The sequence below is a fragment of the Rhea pennata genome, chromosome 2, assembly GCF_028389875.1.
Source record: "Rhea pennata isolate bPtePen1 chromosome 2, bPtePen1.pri, whole genome shotgun sequence".
Lineage (NCBI taxonomy): Eukaryota > Metazoa > Chordata > Aves > Rheiformes > Rheidae > Rhea > Rhea pennata.
Window position 1 is genome coordinate 76588190 of NC_084664.1, and position 13436 is coordinate 76601625.

Here is a 13436-nt window from a genome sequence, read left to right on the forward strand (position 1 = left end):
CCACAACTTAACCACTCTCCTAGTAATACAGTATACTGTACCTATAGCTGCCTCTCTCTAAGGAACAGTTTGTCAAGTCACACAAAGATGGCTTTATTAGAAAACAGGACATAAAAATTTAAGTATATTACCAGGCAGGGGTCAGGACATGGACTTGCAACATCAGAAATGGGAACAAGAGATGCCAAGCCTACCAATAACGCCTTTAGCTACTTCTGCATCCCAGGTCAGGCTCATGCCTGACTGTTCAGTCTCCTGGCCCACCCCAGGGCTGACATGCCTTGAAGATCACTAAGAGAAAACTGTCCTCTTTACTCCTTTTCAAAGCCAAAATGCCATTTTTTAATCTCAGCTACAATGTGAGTCCCAGTAATAGGTAATACGACATCACAAGCTAACAGCCATTTTTTATACTAGCTACTTCAAAATCATTGCTTAGGTTGGAAAAGTGAGACAGGAAAAGCACATGTATGAACAAGAAATGCCAGATTAAAATTGCAACTTTCACCCACTGTTTTTGATAAAATAATCTAATAAAATAACCATATAATTCTACTGTGAGTTCAAAATGATCAAGAGCAGAAATCAAATCACGTAACATGTAAGCCCAGCAGGACTGGCAATTTTGGGAGGACCTTCCAGGAAGCCCACCACAGGAAATGACAGTCACTGACTACAGACAAAATCTAGTCTGTTTCACGGCTACAATTCCAATTCTTACTTAATGCAGAAAGACTAAAACTTTGCCAGGCTTCGAGACACACAAGGCAACATGCATGAGGTACCTCCTTATAAATGTGGAAGCTGAGAATTTTCTGAAGTTTCAGACAAGTTCAATACAACAGGCTCCATCAGACGGTGCCTTTTTCCATAGTAAAGTCATTTCAGTAGTGTTCCTGTGTCACACTGCCAACACGACTCTCAGTGGGCTTCCATTGAAGCCAAATCACCGAAATGACCCAGGTTAAGCAGGAGGGTAGGAAAAAAAAGAAAAAAAAACAACGAAAATAACACTATAAGAGAAAAAGGAACAGCACAAAGGTCACAGGTTGAGGGAGGTGATCCTGCCCCTCTACTCAGCCCTGGGGAGGCCTCATCTCGAGTACTGTCTCCAGTTCCGGGCTCCCCAGTACAAAAGAAACATGGAGCTACTGCAGAGAGTCCAGCATACGGCTAAGAGGATGATCAGAGGGCTGGAGCATCTGCCCTGTGAGGAACGGCTGTGGGAGCTGGGCTTCTTCAGCCTGGGGAAGAGAAGACTGAGGGGGGATCTTATCAATGTGTACAAGAACCTGAAGGGAGGGTGTCAGGGGGACAGGGACAAATTCTTTTCAACTGTCTGATATGAGAGGACAAGAGGCAATGGGCAGAAATTGAAGCACAGGAAGTTCCACCTGAATGTGAGGGGGGATTTCTTCACTGTGAGAGTGACAGGGCACTGGATCAGGTCGCCCAGAGAGGTTGTGGAGTCTCCTTCTCTGGAGATATTCAACACCCACCTGGAACACAATCCTACCTAATGTACTCTAGGTGACCCTGGTTGATAAGGGGGATTGGACTAGATGATCTCCAGAGGTCTCTTCCAACCTCAACCATTCTGCATTTCTAAGAGGAGAAAAATGCAGAGGCAGGAATTTCTGAAGTGACTTTATGCTTGAGAAAACACAGCACAGAACCACTACTCAAATATTTTTTTTTAAAAAAAACACAACACGAATATTTGTGCACATACCTTTGGAGAGCATAAGAAAGGAGAACAAAATTATTAAAACACCTTCTCTCTCTAGCTACAGAGGCCTTACAGGTAAGTCTACTGAGCACCTCCAGTTCTCAGATAAGAATTAGGTTTATCAGAAAGCACCTTCCAGTAGCATGCTGATGGTCCCTCTAGACTTGCAACTTAGAAAAGCATTGAAGCAGATGAGGCAGCTTAATTTTGAAATTCAGAATGTTGGAGGCTTAAACAAAACAAAACAAAGAAAATCCCACACTTTGTGCTATGGCCACTCAGGCATCTCTTTAGACCATCCTGTTCATGTTATAAGCCAACTCAGTAGCCATCACATGTATTGTAATACATCCTGTGCATTTTGTAAAGCCTGAGAATGAACCCCCAATATTAGAGACAGAAGACAGCAATGGGCTGCATTTCACTATTCGAGAAATTATTTTTATAAAATTCTTCTAAAGCTGTAAAATACTTGTTTGCTAAATGGTTGCATGCTGCTGTCCTAGCAAGGATTTTGAAATCACCAAATTCTATGTCAAATATTCAGAGTTACTTGATCGATGTCCTCCAAGTGAAATAGTAGCAGTTGTTGAGTTAAACACATGGCATTTAAAGAGTTGAGTTAAACACATAACAACGCATTTGCAAAGTTTTCAATGCAGACTTCACACCAATTCCTGAATGCTATTATCACTTGCAGAACAACAGGTCTTTTGAAGCTACTTGACTATCTAATATACACCAGGATACAAGTACAGATTTCTTCCCCAAAACGCTCCAGAATTATTCAGAATGTCTCATGTATTATTTTTGTATAAATATGTTGATAAGAAGCACAGGAATAAGGAGTTGATACATACAGCTGCATTTTTTGCAAAGAACCTCAGAGAAGACACAAATTAGAAACAAATACATTAATAAATCTACTAAATGGCAAGAGCTTTACACACTTCATACTTTGGAATATACAGTCCTAGTAAAATTAAGACCAAAGCACTAATTAGACTGCAGTTTGGCAGACATTAGCTTGGTTTACATTTGCTAACTTTCTGACTAACATTAAGCAAATCTGCTACATTTACCTGGCAAAATTCTTAAATAAATAATTGGACACATTTGCAAAGCAAACCAAAACTAAAACAAACAACCCAACTTTTTATAGGAAAATACTTGCATTAGTAGCAAATTGTATCTAAACTGCAGAATTCAAGCTGTGCAATTCATCGGGTGTCTGTAAAAACTGCAGATAGTAGACTGCCACCTGTCTTTTACCGGTCACATCTGCAATGCTGCAAGCTGGAAATGATAACTAGCCTTGCATAAATAGCTGAATAAAAGCTAGAAAGGTCAGTTTGAAAATGTTTATAAGGTTTGCTAAAAAGCTTCATTCTTTGGGATCGGTTTCAGTTTTAAGAAACCTATTAGGAAAGACCAGTGTGCAACTTAAAATTGTTTTCAATAAGGAATACATACTTACACATGTAAAAGAGGGCAAAAGGATAATAATGAAAAGAAGTGGACCAATTAGCAATAATTTGGGGAAACTCAGCATTGACGAGAACTCCACTTACACATCTCTGTAACAACAAAGTTACAGAAAATTAGACTTCCTCAATGCTCCTGCTTCTAATTACAGCAGCAGTCATACCAATTTATCTTAGTAACTATAGTAACTTCTGAACATATAGCTGCTAAATATTAAGATAATATCAACACTTTACAAACCAGCTATTAAACTAGACATCTTTGTTACACAGACTGCAATGAACACACCACGTTAATCAAGTATTAGACGCTGCTTCACGCTAAATAACACGGTACTGGGTTACACATGCACACGTACCATCAGCTGAACTCCACCTACACGTCTCACAGTACAGAAATAACTCACTGCCAGCACTCACAAATGTCACCCTTGAAAGAGTAGGGTGCAGAAAAGGATCTGCTCCCATTCATCCAAGGTGCTCATCCATCTGCTGAATTCCTTCCCACAACTTTTAACAGTCCAACCGAAGTTGGCAGGATGCTTATGTTGCATTTCTGCCATTTATGCCCGCAATGCACAGGTTATTCACCAAGAAGTAAGGAACCTCATTCAGTGATAATCCTTCACTTCTATAATACCATGCCAACAGGAGTTAACGCGCTTTGCTGAAGTAGCTGGGAAGAAAACTCCTTTTCTCCTGGAGGCAACAGCAATACATGCTTATCATCCCATGTGCAGCAGGAAACCAACTCAACAATCCTGCCAGAACCAAAGTTTACGGATGATTACGAAGTGCGCAAGCACTCTTACTACCAGTAAACATTTTAAGAAAACAGCACTGGTTAAAGATTAAAAGAAATGTTATTAATGCCTCTAGTTTCCTCAATCGAAACAAAACTCTGCTCCAAAATTCTAAGGAATAGGCAGCACAGCTTAAAAGCAAGTGTTTACACTGCTTAGCTCAAAACAACATCTTGAACACAAAAGTAAACTGCCACTCTCCAGAGCAAAGGCTTGGCTCTCAGCAGGACTCCTCACAGCTGTGCAACATTAAAATGAAATAAATCCATTAGTAAATAGAGTAAAATTAGATTGTTACCTACAAGAGAGGAGGAAGGGGAACACAGCAGAAAAACACAAAAGTCTAGCAAAAATCTTTCATGGGCTGAACAAAGTACTTTAGGCCATGTCTTAGTCCTTCAAGATGGCAATATACTTTTCATGGAGTTTGCATCAAGCTCTTCAGGAAAACATGTAAAACACATCAGCAATTCAAGGGAGTCTTACTTAGCATCCTGAAGAGACATCAGAACTGCTGGAATTAAAACTTGAGTGCAACTTCCGTTGTGAAAATTCTGTTTTACAGAGCTCTAACTGAGCTAGTATTACACAGAAAAATTCAAATTAAGAGTGTTTAGTCAGCTTTCAGAAAACATGGTCTTCAAGTAAGCTATTTTAGCGTAGCTGGAGCATGCCTTTGCTATATAACTCTAACAAAAATTTTTAGCTTTAGGATTTAGGGATGCTTTTCCGAGTTGGAATCTTGCAATTTCTAGCTATAAACATAGTTGAGATCTTTAACAAGGCGAGGCTGTGCACGCACACATGCATAAACCTTTCCCGTTAGCAGTACGATTTGCTGAAGGAGCATACACCACTGTCAGCCCTGTCGCCGTTCCCTCTCAGAAGCACGCTGGGCAGATTATTGCTGTGTTAAGTCTGAAGTGCACGCTGAGCATCTGGGTTGATGTGAGAAACCATAATAGCTATTGTTTACCTGGTGAGTATCATCATGAAAATAAGGATTAATACAACAGACAGGGGTGTTGTCTTCTCTGTTATCACAGAACACTAACTTAAACTCTACTCCCCAGAAGCAGCCAAAATATGCTTACACAACAGACCAAAGCCAGCGCAGTTGCCGTATTAAATCACAGTGACAATTAAGGTTCACTAGGGCTTCACATCCCACCGCAAGAATAAGCTGTGCAGTATCCCACGGAAAACCCTAAGCATCTAGGGCAACTCTCCATGCCCTCCACGCCACTTCTTCCCTGCTCACCCCGGAGGAGGACGTGCAGGAAACTTCTCCTGCAGAAGTGCCTCAGAGCCTAGCCAAGGGGTTCCCGGGTGACCAGCTGCCCTCCTTTCCCACCCCCTTCCCCCAGGGTCAGGGCCCCGCACGAAGTCCACTTCGTCGGGAAGACACCTCCCTCCCCCCCCCCCCCCCCCAGGAGCGCCGCAAGGCCCGCAAGGTGCAGCGGGGGGAGTTTAGGGCTTCAGCCCGCTTTTTCCTGAGCTACAGCACAGTTTCGGGGTGGGGGGGGAATAGTTACCATGTTGTAACCCCTCAGAGGAATTTCGCGGCGTCCCTGCAGCGTCCGACAGCGGCTCCGGCCGCCTCTTGGCAGGACGCCGGAGGTGGCAGCCCCCCGGCGCGGTGCCCCCCGCGGCCGCGACCGCTGCTTGCTCGCCTCGCTCCCAGCTCCCCCTGCCGGCGCTCGGCCCCCGCGGCCCCGCTACCCCCCTCGGGCAGCCCCCGCCGAGCTCCCGCGCCCGCCAAGGCGGCTCTGCCCGAAGCCCCCGGTGGCGCGACGGGCGCCCCCGCGTTACCCCCGCGGCGGGGGAGCGGGAGCGGCGCGGGGGCACCGGTACCTGGGGGTGCCGGCCAGGCTGCACCTTGCAGGCTGCCGCCGCATCCGCAGCCCACTGGCTCCCGGCAAGTTGGAGGCGCGGCGGCTGCGCGCCGCCCCCCGCGCTCGCCCCGCAGCCGCTGTCCCGCCGCGGAGCGCAGCGCAATGGAGGCAGGCGCAGAGGCTGCGGTGCCGCGTAGCGCGGGTGCCCCCGCGCAGCCCCCGCCGCGGCCCGGCCGGGGGGCGGCGGCGCACGGCTCCCTGCCCGCCCCCGCGCTGCCCCCTCCGGGCCCGCCGCGAAGTTGCAACTGGTTGAGCAGCCTGAGATGTTTGCGCCTGGGGCTGGTCGGGTGCTTGCTGGGTTTTTTTAAACTTACCGCAGCCCAGAAAGCATGACCGGAGGCTTCTCCCAGCGAGCAGCTCCGAGCGCGGCGCCGCACGACAACCCTGCCAAGCGGCGGTGGGCAGGAGGAGGAGGAGGGAGACGGGCAGCCAGGGCAGCCTGACGGTGCCGCTTCGGCTGCCTCCGCTTGCCCGGGCTGTGTGGGGGCTGCGCGGAAGCGCCGCAAGTAGCGGCACTCCCGAAGAAGCGCCCGCGGCTGCGGGAGCTGCAGCTGCAGCTGCGGCCGCGGCGCGGGGCCGCAGGCGCGCAGCGAGCGAGAGCCGCGCAGGGCGGCCGCGGCGCGCAGCCCCGCGCAGGCGGGCGGGGGCTGGCGGGCTTGTGGCCACGTAAAAGCCTGCGGCGATTCCTCCTCCCCCCGCCCGCCTTCCCAGCGCAGAGCGACGTGTCGGCCCCGAAAGTTTATTTTTAGGCCCTGGGAGAGTCCGCTGTAAAGGTCCCGCGCAGCGGAGGGGCCGCAGACGTGGCACCGCGGCTCGGCAGCCCGCGCGCAGCATCCTCCCAGGTACGTGCGCTGCCATCCCGGCGCTCCTGCGGCATGTTCCCTTGCTTGCTTAGCCGATCCATCCCTATTAAACCAGTACTTTGTGTCTGCTCATATATTTATTTCAATGCATTCCATCAAAGTTTTTTTTTTTTTCTTTTCCTTTTATGAAAGCGTTTGCATGTTTCTACTAGAAACCACAGCTCAAAGCGACTTTGCTAGTTGTAGCAAGAGCTCCGATTCAGAGAATAAAGCACTGAGAGTTTATTAAAACAAAAGCGTGAAATGGAGCCACTGTAAAATATACTTAATTGAAACAACTCGAATCAAAAGCTATATGCTAGCCAAAATGCTGCAATCCAAATAGTCTGAAACAGCCAACTCAAGGGAGAACACTAACTTTGGCTACATTATAAAAGAAATGTGTTCAAGGAGAAATGGTAATGAAAGTTCATAACTGTCATTTAAAATGAAAGCTCTTGAATTTGGGAGTTTCTTAATGGCTGTTTGTTTGTTTTTTTTTTAATAAAAGGGGAAAAAACATAAAAAAAAAAAAAAAAGAAAGAAATACTAAAGGCCAGACTCTTATTTCATTCCAGTCATGTAATCCTGACAGTCAAGCATGCTTCCCTAATTATAACAATGTAGTTTTATATCACTCAGACTTAAGGTATAGTTTTGTCACTTTTCTGTGAAATTCCCTTATCTTAAGAAAATACTCATATAGAAAATTATCTGACTGGTCTTGAAATTGCCATCAAAGTAACTACAGATGTAGGATGATTCATATATACAGTCTATTAACTTGTTTGGAGTGTTTTTAAGATGTGTTTGGGGACATCACAAAATCTCATGGTTTTTATATATCTTCAGCTATTACAATAGCTTTAGGTTTCTTGGATAGGACATACACTTGCTTTTCTGATTCCTTAAACACAAATTGTCAATATCTTAACATCGAAAGATGTCTACCAATTAAAAAAAAATAATAATAATACCCAGAGTGATGTACATTTTAGCCCCTAACAACTCCTCTGCAGTTTGGCTGTCAAAGGACAGGTACACATGTAAGAAAAAAGAGAGACTTTAATAACTACTAAATGATATTGAATTTTGATGTACAGTAACCCTGATGAAAATTTCCAGAAATCACACTTTCTTTGTATAATCTCCAGAGTTTTAAGTCACATGCTTCACATTTTACCTCCAATCTCATTACAGTACTGATGTCAATGATTAATTACTTTTCATTTTACTTTTTTTGAGAAGCTTGACAGAAAAGAACTGAAAAGATCCATGAAACTGTTCACTAGAGTAACTACATTTGAAATGAAGCTACTCCATGTAAGATTGTTTAAAATCTATGTCCAAGTGCAGAGTTAAGTCAGATGAGTTGAAGAAGTCAGACATGCAATTTTAAGCAAAGCGATCCCCAGACATGTTTATGGCTATAACTCTTACTGATATTTGGGTTGGGTCTCTACAATTACCTTGCGGAGCGATGTTTTGATCCTAGGCTAAGCTCCATGTGCTACTGCAACAGAGATAAATAAGAATATGCTACAGCGATCTAGGAGTAGTATGCTGGGCAGCGGAAAGCAGGGGAAACTCTACAATCTGATGTAAAAATGAAAAATACCCTCACAGGACCTAGTCCCAACTCCATCAAGCCTTCTTCCAGTATAGATCTTCCTCCTTCTGGGCACTGTTTTTCTATCATTAGATCCTTCACTGATCCCTCCCTTCAATAAACCAGAGCCCAGCAGGCTCAGGGGCGGCAGCGTGAGAAAACTGTGAGGTGATGCAGTTGCAAGAGCAAAGACTGCACACCCGGCTTTTGGCCAGCTTGGTGGGAAGCTAGGTTCCAGCTCCTCCCTGCCGTGGCAGGATATAAAGCCGGGAAGGGGGTGGATTTCCATCTGTTCAAGTCAGAAAGCCATGGAGTAAGGGAAGGCCTGGCTTCAGATTACTCGTGAAGAGCACCTTGGGCAGTATGTCTGCCTTTTATCAGTTTAATAAACAATGTCAGATAGTAGAAGTCCAAAGTTCAAGTTAGGTTTAAAAAAAAAGGGGGGGGGGGAAGAAAAGGAGTTAGCTTCAGTAAAACTGAGCCTTGAGCTGTGCCTCCATCACAGGGAAAAGGGCTAGCTTGCTTCACAATAACAGAGTTCAAAGGCTTGTTTGCTGTTGCATTTTGCTTTTTTCACTCCATTGAAAATATTAGTTGTTTTTATTGGATGCAGCAGAGACATATGCAAGAAACTTTGAATCCCACAGTTAATCTTTTTTCCACCTTATCATCCTCTGCTCAGGAGAAACCTCCTGCCAACTAGAAACTTTTCAGAGCAGACCAGCAGGAGCACAGGGCATATAAACAAGCTCCCTTTTTGGAACCAGTTCTAAAAAACACCGAGTTTATGCATTCTAGCATCTTGATGCCACCTTGTTTATGTGACTTTGCTGAGAGATAGGGAGAGGCACAGAGGTGTCTTATGACCCTTTGCACTCAAAAGGGAAAAAAAAAAAAAAAAAAAAAAAAAAAAAAACAGGCTGGGGACCTATTCACCAGGTCCTTGGCACTGTTTCCTCCTTCTTTCCTACTGAGATTTAGGAAAATGTTTGGCCTGCCAGGTCCTAGTTGTGCGACTCTTTAGTATTCTTACCTGTATTGAGCAAAGTTATCTTCCAAGGCTGGGTCATCATGAATCTACTGTGTTTAAATGTCAGGGACTTCTGATGTTGTTATATGGAAAAATAAGAATGCCTTCTCCATCCCTAGAAAGCAGATGATCCAGAGGATTAAAATTCGCCCTGTGCAGAGGGATCCACTAGGGACATATACTGTTAAAAAGCAGGACAAGCAAGACTGGGTAATGCATACTCCAGGAGCAGACAAAAGACAAGTTCAGACTGAACACAATTCTAGTGGGCAAAAGAAACTATTGCAGTACTTACTTTACATCTCAGGGAAACAAATGTCATGGGTACAAACTCTTGCCTTTTTTTTTTTTTTTTTTTTTTGTCAAATTATTGTCTCACATTATGTGTTGTAACTAAAGGTTACACTGACTACCATCTGTAATATCTAGGGATTAGGAACAGCAGGATGAGATTCTAAATTACTTGACTTTTGAGAGCTCAAAGTTCTCCTGACTTTTCTCTCATTTGATCACAAAAAGTAAATAAAAACTAAAGCAGTGTTTCTCATGATGGTTGTATGTTTAAGGCTCTGTAAACAAAATGGTATAATTTTATGAATGCTTAAGGTGATGTTATCAACACAACTATATGATAGAAACATGCTTCTGTATTTATAAACATATTCTCTGAGCTTATTTTACTAATTGCCTCTTTCTTTTCATTAAAGTCTCTGAAAGATAAGGCAGTTAAAAGTTGTTAAATAAACATAAGTAAGGACCACTTAATTTCAAGTCCCTAAAAGATGATGATCAGATATTTGGTGAAAATGATGAATTCTGGGGTACTGATCCATGTGACCTGAAAAAGCCATCCATTTCCTGATTCACCTTCATAACTCCTTGGGGGGGGGGGGGGGGACATTATATTTTAGAATGAATATCTTCAATCAAACAATTTTTTTGTGTGTATTTTTCTGTCTTTCATTTCAGCCACTTCCTTGAATTGTGACCTTCCAAATGAAGAGCAAGATGGGGTGAGAACAAGCAGTGTCTTGGAGAAATCCAGTCCTAACATCTGAGGAATGGAATTAATAGGAAACATCAATAACTCTGGTCTCTTAAATTGGTCAGAATATTGGCCTGAAATTAGGAAAAGTTATAATCCTAAAACATGGCCTTACTACATTTGAACCTAGGTTCTGGATTTTTTTAATTTAATAAATAATAAAAATATTAGCATGTTTTGTACCTCATGCTGGATGATGTTACATTCTATTGCCTTGAGCCATGCACAACTCTTCATTATAGATTGCTTTAATTTAACTTTAATTTATTGCTCATTAGCCCTGTGACACCCCCTCAAATGAGGGTGGTGTGCAAATTGGCAGTGTTGGCTGCCTCCCTCTGTCTGCCCTTCTGTAAGCAATACTGGATCCCTGTGTTACCAGGGCACCCAGCAGCACAAGTGAGATTTGGGTAAAGCGTACACATCTATGACCATATTACTGTCAAACTGTCTAAAGCACATAGTATAGGGCTTATCTAGATGTCACACTTTTATACTAGCCTTTTTAGGGCTGCATGGTTAGAGGTGATCCCTGGCCAAAGACTTGCCTTCATAGAGCCGGAGCATTGTGATTTTGAGACAAGGCGATTGTCCACGTCTAAGGATTTTGGAGTACATTCTCCAAGTAGGCCCAGCTGTTAGGTCACTTTAAGAAAGGTGATTTAGCTAAATCAGAGCAAACCATTGTGTGGCAATTTTAAGTAAATATTAAATAATATTAAATAAATATAGCACCTTAAATCTACTAAAATACAACTAAATTAAATTGAAATAAACCAAAAAACCTAATTGGAAGAAAGCTGGTCCTACAAAATGCCCACCTGACTTTAATGAGAGTTCATTTATAACACGTTTATTGGGCCAAGCTCTCACTCACTCACTGACGTTTCACTCTATAACCCTCACAGGGAAGACAGGAAGCTAGAAGTACTTGCCAAGAGGGTTTACATCAAAAGACAGACAGGCAAGAGCTTTCATGGCATATCATGTTTGACTCTCTCACTCTTTTTTTTTTTTTTTTTTTTTGCTTCTCTGTTTTACCTAAGTGGCAACAGCCACTGTAAGTCACCTCCCTTTCCACTGCAGACTGCAGCGCAAGCAGAGCAGGGGGTCTGTGGGGCAGAGCACCGTCCTTGCGGGAGCCCTGTGTGCAGCTAAGGCCACCGTGCCTGGTGCCCCTTCCACAGTGCTCGGTGCTGAAGGGAATTCCGCTTTTCAAGCCGGCGTGAGCTCTGCTAGCAAAGTCAACCTCGTCTGCTTGTTGTGGGTGGTGCAGCTCTTTCTGCTGTAAGCTGTTTTTTTCACTCAAATGCATTGTCTGTCCTGGGGCTAAAAGAAGCTGATGCTCCCTGAGGAGAAAAAGTAGGAAACAGTAGCACTAGCAGAAGGTACACTAAAAATGCACTGGGTAATGTAGCATTTGAGTGTTTGACTTTGCATCCTACTGATGTCAGCTATTTGGGGTAAGTTACAATTTTTTGTTAAGTTTGTAGCCTTCTTATTGCTTTCCATAGCCTGAAATAGTTGCAATTGTTTCAAAAATTTTAATCACAGATACTGTATTTTTAAATGTTTTTACTGATTGTCTTTGTATTTTGGTCAATAAAAACTGCTTCATTAAAAATAGTCTGGGTTGATTTATCATTTTGACTAGACATGTGAAAACACGTAAGAGATTTTGCTCAAAAAAGCAACATCTAGCCTGAGTAAGCTCCAGGAAGCCAGAATGTGATTTTTCCAAGCCTAAACTTTCAGAAAAAAGAAGCCTTATTCTAAAAGATGTGCTAGTGAGAGGGATGTCCAGAAGTTCTGTCAAAGAATAAGAGCCACTATTGCTTTGTAGTTAGCCCAGATCCACTGAGGTTTTTTCTACCTAACAGGACTTTGAGGTTCATAAAAGATACCAGATTAGAGTAAGGAAGCTGAATGCAATGTTGGCCTTTTAATTCCATTGTATTTTATTTTATTAATTTATGCTACCAGCAGATACCTAAAGATCATCCAGACTGCAATATCCACACGCCTTGAAGTACTTCTCCTCTTACATGGACATCCTCAGTTCAGAGCAAAAGCTGAGAGCTTTTGCATGGGTTGGTGTGTGCACTGATGGTACTGTATAAACAGAGCAAGAGTCTGCTCATTAGGATTGCTGAATCACAAGCCCTGCTTCACAAAAGGTTTAAAAATAAAGGCTGAAGTTTAAAAAGTAGTTGTAGCAAGACAAACTAGCTAATGAAATAATTTGCATTAAAATGTCAGATTTGCATAGATTTTGGCAACTGTGGAAAGAGACTCTAATTAGGAAGACAACAGTGAAGCAGAGAAAGTAATATGTAGAAGCTACATGGCTAATGCTATCTTTATTCTAATAATCAATTCCTTCTAGTACCAAAAAGACAGCATTAAAAATAGGACTCTCAAAAAGAGTGTGGTGTTGGGGGGAGGGGAGACAACACTTGTATCACCTCAGCAAAAATAAGGACCCCAAAGAATAATGTGTTTACCCAACTGCAGCCCAAAACCCTCATGTGTGCCAACATTCTTGAATTTGCTCAAAAATAGACAAGTTATATCTCAGAGACAAAACAGTTTGGACAAAAAAAAAATGGAACTAATTCTAAAGTTAAGGATTTTCTGGAAAAAAAAATCCTCCCTAAGCATTCTGAGAGTTTTGCAAATGGAGAAATCTAGCACAAAGAAAGAGACATGTGAGTCACAGAGTACATCCAAGTAGGAGAACAAGCGACTGGCCCACTGGACTTTACGGATAATTGGCAACATCTGATTGTGGCATGATAAACCATCTAACGAAAAAGAATTCTGTATGTGTGCATGCATTAGCAGCAATGTATAGGAGGGCTTTAGGTAGTGACTTCTCCATGAACCAGAAGCTAATGCAGTGTAAGAGTAGCTGCACATGGAAGCAAGTAGCTCCTTGAGATGAATTACTGATGTCTGCTTTCCCTGGGCTGCATCTGACATCTCAACAGCCATATCCT

The 13436-nt window shown here is 43.3% G+C and overlaps 1 protein-coding gene, 1 long non-coding RNA gene and 1 other non-coding gene across 6 annotated transcripts in view; 2 read left to right on the forward strand and 1 right to left on the reverse strand.

Annotated features, from left to right (window-relative positions):
* SEMA5A (semaphorin 5A) overlaps positions 1-6420 on the reverse strand; it is a 305622-nt gene extending 299202 nt beyond the window's left edge. For 3 of the 4 annotated variants that reach the window (XM_062569790.1, XM_062569794.1, XM_062569795.1), the window contains exon 1: positions 6226-6420. The gene's annotated coding sequence lies outside the window, so the exon portion shown is untranslated. Of the gene's footprint in view, positions 1-5870; positions 5927-6225 lie in introns of those variants that run through there. The other variant, XM_062569792.1, reaches the window with a different exon arrangement.
* A 231-nt stretch (positions 6421-6651) lies between these two features.
* LOC134136223 (uncharacterized) lies at positions 6652-10619 on the forward strand. The gene is made up of 2 exons (XR_009957459.1): positions 6652-6753; positions 10362-10619. It is a non-coding gene; the product is annotated as an uncharacterized LOC134136223 (long non-coding RNA).
* On the forward strand, positions 10192-10260 carry LOC134137654 (small nucleolar RNA SNORD123). Its single transcript, XR_009957742.1, has one exon. It is a non-coding gene; the product is annotated as a small nucleolar RNA SNORD123 (small nucleolar RNA).
* Positions 10620-13436: the final 2817 nt, after the last annotated feature.